The sequence below is a fragment of the Arachis hypogaea genome, chromosome 13 (genome assembly GCF_003086295.3).
Source record: "Arachis hypogaea cultivar Tifrunner chromosome 13, arahy.Tifrunner.gnm2.J5K5, whole genome shotgun sequence".
Lineage (NCBI taxonomy): Eukaryota > Viridiplantae > Streptophyta > Magnoliopsida > Fabales > Fabaceae > Arachis > Arachis hypogaea.
The window spans coordinates 103,644,082-103,651,448 of record NC_092048.1 but is presented as its reverse complement, the minus strand read 5'-3'; the positions used below and the strand labels follow the sequence as shown (position 1 = coordinate 103,651,448).

General features: G+C 40.6%; 1 non-coding gene across 1 annotated transcript; it reads left to right on the top strand.

Annotated features, from left to right (window-relative positions):
* The first annotated feature begins 4,133 nt into the window (after positions 1–4,133).
* Positions 4,134–4,237, top strand: LOC112739789 (small nucleolar RNA R71). The gene has a single exon (XR_003170728.1). It is a non-coding gene; the product is annotated as a small nucleolar RNA R71 (small nucleolar RNA).
* The last annotated feature ends 3,130 nt before the right edge of the window (positions 4,238–7,367 follow it).

The following is a 7,367-nucleotide window of genomic DNA, read 5'->3' as shown; positions in this document are numbered from 1 at the left end:
GTCTTCTCCTTCCTGTCTTTCTTGTTCTGCTTCTTGCTCGGCTTCCACTTGTTGCCCTTCTTCATTTCTTCTTCTTGTATGTCTTGGAGGAGTTGGGCCAAGAGTCATTCTGTGTGCAGTTATGGCCAGCCCAGGATATAGCCAATTAGGTCTTTCATCCTCAAGTGGTACTTGGGCATCGATGCATAGTCTAATGATGGTGCTAGGGAAATGAAGCCAGGATTCAGGGTCACTTTTCTCACTAAACTCTTGTATCTGTTCAGCAATGAGTTTATGAACTTTGATCTCTCCTCCAACCATAATGCAATGTAGCAAGATGGCTCTTTTAGGGACTATTTCTGAAGAGTTTGCAGTGGGTAGGATGGATCTCCTAACTATTGCATACCACCCTTTAGCTTCAGGTGTTAGGTCTCCCCTTCTCAAGACTCTTGGAGCCCCTCTTGTTTTTCTCACCCATTCAGCTCTGATGGCACAAAGGTCTTCAGCAATAGTTGTATAGTCAGGTTCTCCTCTCATCCTTTCTTCATAACTTGCTTGGCTGAAATGTATGTTTTTCAGGCCAAGAGTTTTCATGATTGCTTTGGGACTGAAGTCAACTTCCACCCCTCTCACATAGCTTTTGTATGTGGGGTTCTTGGTTTGATCCTCCCTTACTGCATTTGCATAAAACTCCTTCACCAAGTTGATGTTGATTCTAGTGATTGGCTTAGTTAGGAGCTCCCACTTCCTCTTTTTGATCTTTTCCCAAACACCTGGGAACTCATCCTTTTCAAGTTCAAAGGGACCTCAGCTAGTACCGTTTTAGGTCTCATCCATTCGGCTTGAATCTCATGGAACACTGATCTGTATCTCCATGCATCGAATCCCCTGTTTTCCTCCATTGGCTGCTTGTCTTTTCTTCTTTTGTGGCTAGATGAAGCTGCCATTGGTTTTTTTTTTTTAGTTTTGGTAAGTGACAACTAAAGTTGACAAGGTGAAGCAAGAAGTGTTGTTGGAGGTGTGGTGAGATTGTTTTCGGCAAGAGATGGTTATGCTATGATGAAGGAAAAAGTGTATGAAGGAGGATTGATGGTGTGGGACTCGTTCCCCAAGTGGTTCTTTATAGTGCCCATGAGTGAAAAATGAACGGCTAGGGTGGTTTGTGAAGGGTGGCTTGATGGTAAATATATGAATTGTAGATAAGGACGATTGGCTTTTCATTTTCTTGGAAGTATTCTGGATGCATTAGGTTGTACATGTAGCTTTCTTTTCTTGCAGAACTTCCTTTTCCCATGTGTTAGTTTCAAAGCTTTATGAATTTTCTTTTTGACTAAGCACGTACCTCCCTTTGTCTTTTTCCTCCATTTTTGTCTTTTCTTTTGTACCTGCACAAACAAACAAATTTGCTATCATTTTTCGGTCCATGTGAATTATGAATAGTATTTGCACATGTAAATCAATGCTTGTCTTTATGAGCTTATAGCCGTGACTTCTACATGTATGCACACTTATTATTTGGACACCAAACTTAGTTTTTGGTTAAGTCTCCTGATGACATGACATCCATATTGGTTGTCCTTAATGAGTGTGCATATTTCTAATAAATCATAGTCACCTTGGCTCTTTGATTCTAAACAAAGTGACTACCCTAAGTAATTGAAACTAAAGCATTAAAACATATGAATGGTATACTTGTCATGAATTTTGAAATCCAGAGGAACTTCTTGCTTTTCATAAACTGTGTTCAAAAAGAACACCAAACTTAATGTTTGGTTGTGCACCTTGAATGAAAGATGGAATTCAATTTGAGTAAGATTTGGGAGTGCCATCAGGCACACCAAACTTAGAGACCAATTGTAATTTACATGCACGGTTTAGTGCACTTAATCAATAGTTGTCCTGAGGATTCAAGTTCATGCATAAGAAACCATACTTTATTAGATGTAAAGCAAAGCACTAAAGATTAAGGATACTAAAAACATGGGTTGCCTCCCATGAAGCGCTTCTTTAACGTCACTAGCTTGACGGTTGTCCCTTGCTAGGGTGGATTGTAGTGCTTGACGTCCTCTCCTCTCACTATGAAAACGTCCCCTCTTGATTCATTCATGACCTCTAAATGTTCCATAGAAAGAACTTTCTTGATTGTGAACACTTGAGGGAGCTGGGAAGGAATGGTCTTGAGGCCAGGTGGGATTGGCAGATAATGACTTGAGACCACTTTATCTCCCGGAGAAAAACCTTCAGTGGGAATTTTCTTGTTTCTCCATCCTCTTGGCAATCTCCCTATCACTCTTCCCTTTCTCTTGAGGATTTCTTCATTGACCTTTATGTCAGGAGGATCCTTCTGATCTGTTTCCACTGATTCTTGTGGCTCTAACTCTTGCAACTCTTGTTTGCCTTCCAATGACTGTTTTAGAGTCTCAGCTGCTGGATTACTTTCCTCCAAACACGGATGGCTACTATCATCTTTAGGCTTTTCAGATTCTGGTTCAGGCTCAGATGCAGGTTTGAAGACTTTGAAAATGAGCTGTTCATCATGTATTCTCAGAATTAGCTCTCCTTGTTCTACATCTATGAGTGCTCTAGTAGTGGCTAGAAATGGTCTGCCCAGAATGATAGGGTGTAAATAGCTTTCCTCCATGTCCACAATGACAAAGTCTGTGGGGAAATAATAATCTCCCACTTTCACCAGCACATTTTCAACTACCCCTTCAGCTTGCTTCTGAGTTTTGTCAGCCAGTTGTATGATTACATCAGTGGATCTCACCTCGTTCAGTTGTAGCCTCTTCATAAGAGTTAGAGGCATCACATTTATGCTAGCTCCTAGATCACAGAATCCTCTGTCAATTTTTGTTTCCCCTATGATGCAAGGGATATGAAAACTTCCTGGGTCCGTTTTCTTAGAGAGTGTGTCCTTCTTGATGAGAGCACTGCATTCTTTGTTCATTGTTACCGTTTGTCCTCCCTTCAAAACTCTTTTCTTGCTTAACAATTCCTTTAAATACTTGATGTGTGTGGGCATTTGATGAAGAATCTCAAGAAAGGGAATATTGACATGCAGAGAATTAAATGTCTCTAGAAACCTTGAATAGGTTTTCCTTTTTTCACCTCCTCCTAACCTCTCAGGAAATGGTGCTTTTGGTTGGTATACTTCCATCATGCCTTTTTGCAGATCCTTGGCTTGCTCAGTTCCACCTTCCTGCTTAACTTCTTCCACATCTTCTTTCAAGATTTCTGGTTCATGCTGTGAGGACCTGATTCCTCCTTCTTCTGAGACTTCCTTCAATATGGTGATGGCCTTGCACTCTTCCCATCTTACTCTCTTTTGTTCCCCCTTAGGATTCTTTTCTGTGTCACTAGGGAACACTGCAGTTGATTTGGGTGCCTGTTGAGATAGCTCTCCTACTTGAGATTCCAACCTTTTGAGTTTTTCACCATGGTTTCTTAAGGTAGTTCTCACATCATCCCTGAAGCTCTTCAATTCAATTATGTCTTGGCTCATGGTTGCCATCATTCCTTCCATCCGGTTTAATTGATCTTGAAATTGTTGGTTCGGATTAGGTTGGGTATGTTGATTATTTTGGCCATGATATGATGATTGGGGGTAAGTGTTTTGTGTGGCTTGGTATGATCTTTGGTTGGAGTTTTGGTATGTGGAATTGTTTTGTTGGTTGTGGTTGTAAGGTTTGTGGTTTTGTGGTTGGGTTTGTTGGTTTCCCCACCCAAAGTTTGGGTGGTTTCTCCAGCCTGGGTTGTAAGTGTTGGAGTGTGGATCATATGATTGCCTTTGTTGGTTTCCCACATAGTTAACCTCATCCCAATCACCTCCTTCAATGCCTACTTCCTCTTGATCTTGTGTGTGTATTGCAGCCACTTGCTTTGTTTCTAATTGCCTGGTAAGCTCTGCTAGTTGTTTGCAAACACCTTGTTTTGGGCTAGAATTGTATCAACATGGTTCAGCTCCATGACTCCCTTAGTGTTGTGCCTTTCTGATGCATATAGTACTCATTCTCAGCCACTGTCTCGATCACTTCAATGGCTTCTTCCACAGTCTTTTTCTTGTTCAATGAACCTCCTGATGAATGGTCTACAGCCTTCCTTGATTCATAAGAGAGCCATCATAGAAGATGTGCAATTGCACCCAATCATGGAACATGTTTGGTGGGCATTTCCTTGTCAAGTCCTTGAATCTCTCCCATGCCTCGTAGAGAGTTTCACCATCTTGTTGTCTAAAAGTCTGGACCTCAGATCGAAGCCTATTGACCTTTTGTGGAGGGTAGAAACGTGCCAGAAACTTGCCTTCCACCTCATCCCATGTGGTTAGACTCCCCCTTGGGAATGATTCCAGCCACTTAGCTGCTTGTCCCTAAGTGAAAATGGGAACAAAAGCAGTTTATAGGCATCTTCCTGGACTCCATTGGACTTCACAGTGTCACAAATTCTCAGGAATTTTGTGAGATGTTGGTTTGGGTCTTCATTAGCACTTCCTCCAAAGGAACAATGATTTTCCACCAATGATATTAGCTGTGGCTTGAGCTCAAAATTGTTGGCCTGAATGGGTGGTTTCTGGATGCTACTACCACAATTCCCAGAGGTTGGGTTTATGTATGAACTAAGAACCCTCCTCTCAGGAATGGCATTGTTTCCATCAGCTCTCTCATGGTTGTGAACTTCTCTATCCATGTTGAGATCTAGAGCTTCCTCAAAATTGTCCTCAGATTCTCCTTCAGATTCCTCTTCTCCCACTACTCTCTTCCCTCTTGCTTCCCTTCTAAGTCTATGAAGGGTCCTTTCCGGTTCGGTATATGGAGGAGTTGATGTCTCTCCTCTCCTACCTGTCATACAAGAACACAGCTCAAACACAAACAGTAAAATACTCTTGGTTAATGGAAGAGTATGGTTAGCTCAATTGAGGAATTAATTCAAACAGTTAGTGAGTCAGTGAGTTAGTTGCATGAATTTAAAGGCATAAAGAAGGAAAGCATGTAACCAAGTGCAGAAATTAAAAATTCAACAAGCATCTAGAACAGAATTAACAAAGCAAGAGAAAATTGCTCAATCTAGTTAGCTTCCAATTTGAGAATTGTCAATCGAAAACCAATCCCCGGCAACGGCGCCATAAACTTGATGCGCATAAACGTGTTATGCTACGATTTAGGAAATTGCACGATCGGCAAAATTCCTTCCGGCAAGTGCACCGGTTATCGTCGTCAAGTAAAAACTCACAATAGAGTGAGGTCGAATCCCATAAGGATTGGTTGAGTGAGCAATTCGGATTAGAAGTGTGTCTAGTGACGGAATAAATTGAGATGAGATGCGGAAGAAATGGCGGAAAGAAAGACAAGAAAAAATGGCTGAATCTTAAATTGCATGAATTAAAGAGCAGAATGTAAATTGCTGAAATTAAATGGAATGGGATGATTGCAAGAATTGAATTGCAGAATGTAAAGAGAAAGTGGAAATCAGAAATGGGGAATTCATTGGTTTAGGAGATATTGAAATCTCCGAATCAAAACATGTAAATCTCTTCCTCAACCAATGCATTCATTGAATTTGCTTGGCAATCTTATATGATTGATCCCAATTCCTTGGCTCACCATGCTCTCTAAAAACAAACAAATTCCCAATCCCTTGGTTTAAATGTTCATAAGAAGAGATGATGCTTGATCACTGATTATACCACACAATTCATGAACCACAATTTGTAGGATTACATGTCACAATATCCATCCAAACCCCAATCCAATCCACTGTGAGAAAGCTTCTCTAGCATGAATCCTCCATTCCTTTCCCAAGGCTCCGAAGGATTCCAAGTATGAGTAGTTTCTTTCCCAAGACAACTACTCAATGGAATTAGATCGAGAAGCTTTCTAACAAAATTCAAGAGAAAAGATTGAAGAAGAAGATAAACTATTATTGATTCATTGAATTACAATAGAGCTCCCTAACCCAATGAAAGGGGTTTAGTGAGTCATACTCTGAATTCAATACAAGAAAGGAAAACTGGCTAAAAGTGAAAGTAAAAGTCCTCTCAACTTAACTTCTATCCTATTTATACACTTTCTTTATTGAGCTTCAGTTGTGCTTCTTGGGCTTTGAGGCCTTCCTTGCTTTCCTTTTGCCTTGGGTTTATGATCCATAATCTTGATGAGTTGTGATCCAGATCCTGTAACATTTATTGAGCCAACTTAGTGATAATCAAATAATACACATGACTCAATAAATGAGATTTCAAACTCATCAATCCTTCAGGCCCAATCCCATAAACCATGATATTCATTGGTTTCATACCAAGAAGTTTAAGTTAATAATTGTGCTCAAAGACAACTAAATCACAATATTTTTGGCCCAGAAACCCTTTTCAAGAGTGGCGTTAAGTTGTAGTTTAAGCTTAAACTGCAACTTAAACGCCAGACACTTCCAGTGAGGCCATTTGTAGAAGCACGTTTAAGCTTCAGTTAAGGTTAAACTGAAGCTTAAACGTGGAAATGGAAGAAGGTAGCCCTGGAGAGTCATGTAGTCGAACACGTTAAGCTTCAGTTTAAGGTTAAACTGAAGCTTAAACGTGGAGATAGGAAGGGCAGCCCTGGAGGTCGAACACGTTTAACCTCCAGTTTGAGGTCAAACTGGAGGTTAAACGTGGAAAAGGTGGAGGCATACTGGAGGTCGAACACGTTTAACCTCCAGTTTGAGGTCAAACTGGAGGTTAAACGTGGAAGCTTGGAATGGTGGCCCTGGAGGTGTCGAACACGTTTAACCTCCAGTTTGGGGTCAAACTGGAGGTTAAACGTGGAGATGGAGAGAGCAACCCTGGAGTGAAAAAAAACTATCGAACACGTTAAGCTCCAGTTTGAGTCAAACTGGAGCTTAAACGTGGAATGGCCCCTGGTACTCTTCCTGGTTCTGGCGTTTAACCTCCAGTTTGAGGTCAAACTGGAGGTTAAACGTGGAACTCCTCCCTGGGTGGCATACTCATTCTGCGTTTAACCTCCATTTGAGGTCAAACTGAGGTTTAAACGTGGAATGCTCCTTAAGGAGTTTTCTTCTGGCTTTAACTCCAGTTTGAGGTCAAACTGGAGGTTAAACTTCATCCAGCATTTCTTATCTTATGATTTTGGGTTTAACTCCAGTTTAGCTTTAACTGGAATTAAACTCACAGTGATATTCAAGCTTTTATTGATTTGTGCTTCTGCTTAGCTCTCTTCCTGAACATCCAAACAATTGCATCAAGTCTGCAAAAATGAGAAATCTTTCATTCATGATTAAGTAATACAACTAAAACTCATGGTTTGCATCAAAATCATATTGTTTGGATGGTTCATTACTTTGTTCTTCATTTAACCATTTTTGGTTACTTTAAGCCAAGAAAATGCATAAAACAACTAAAA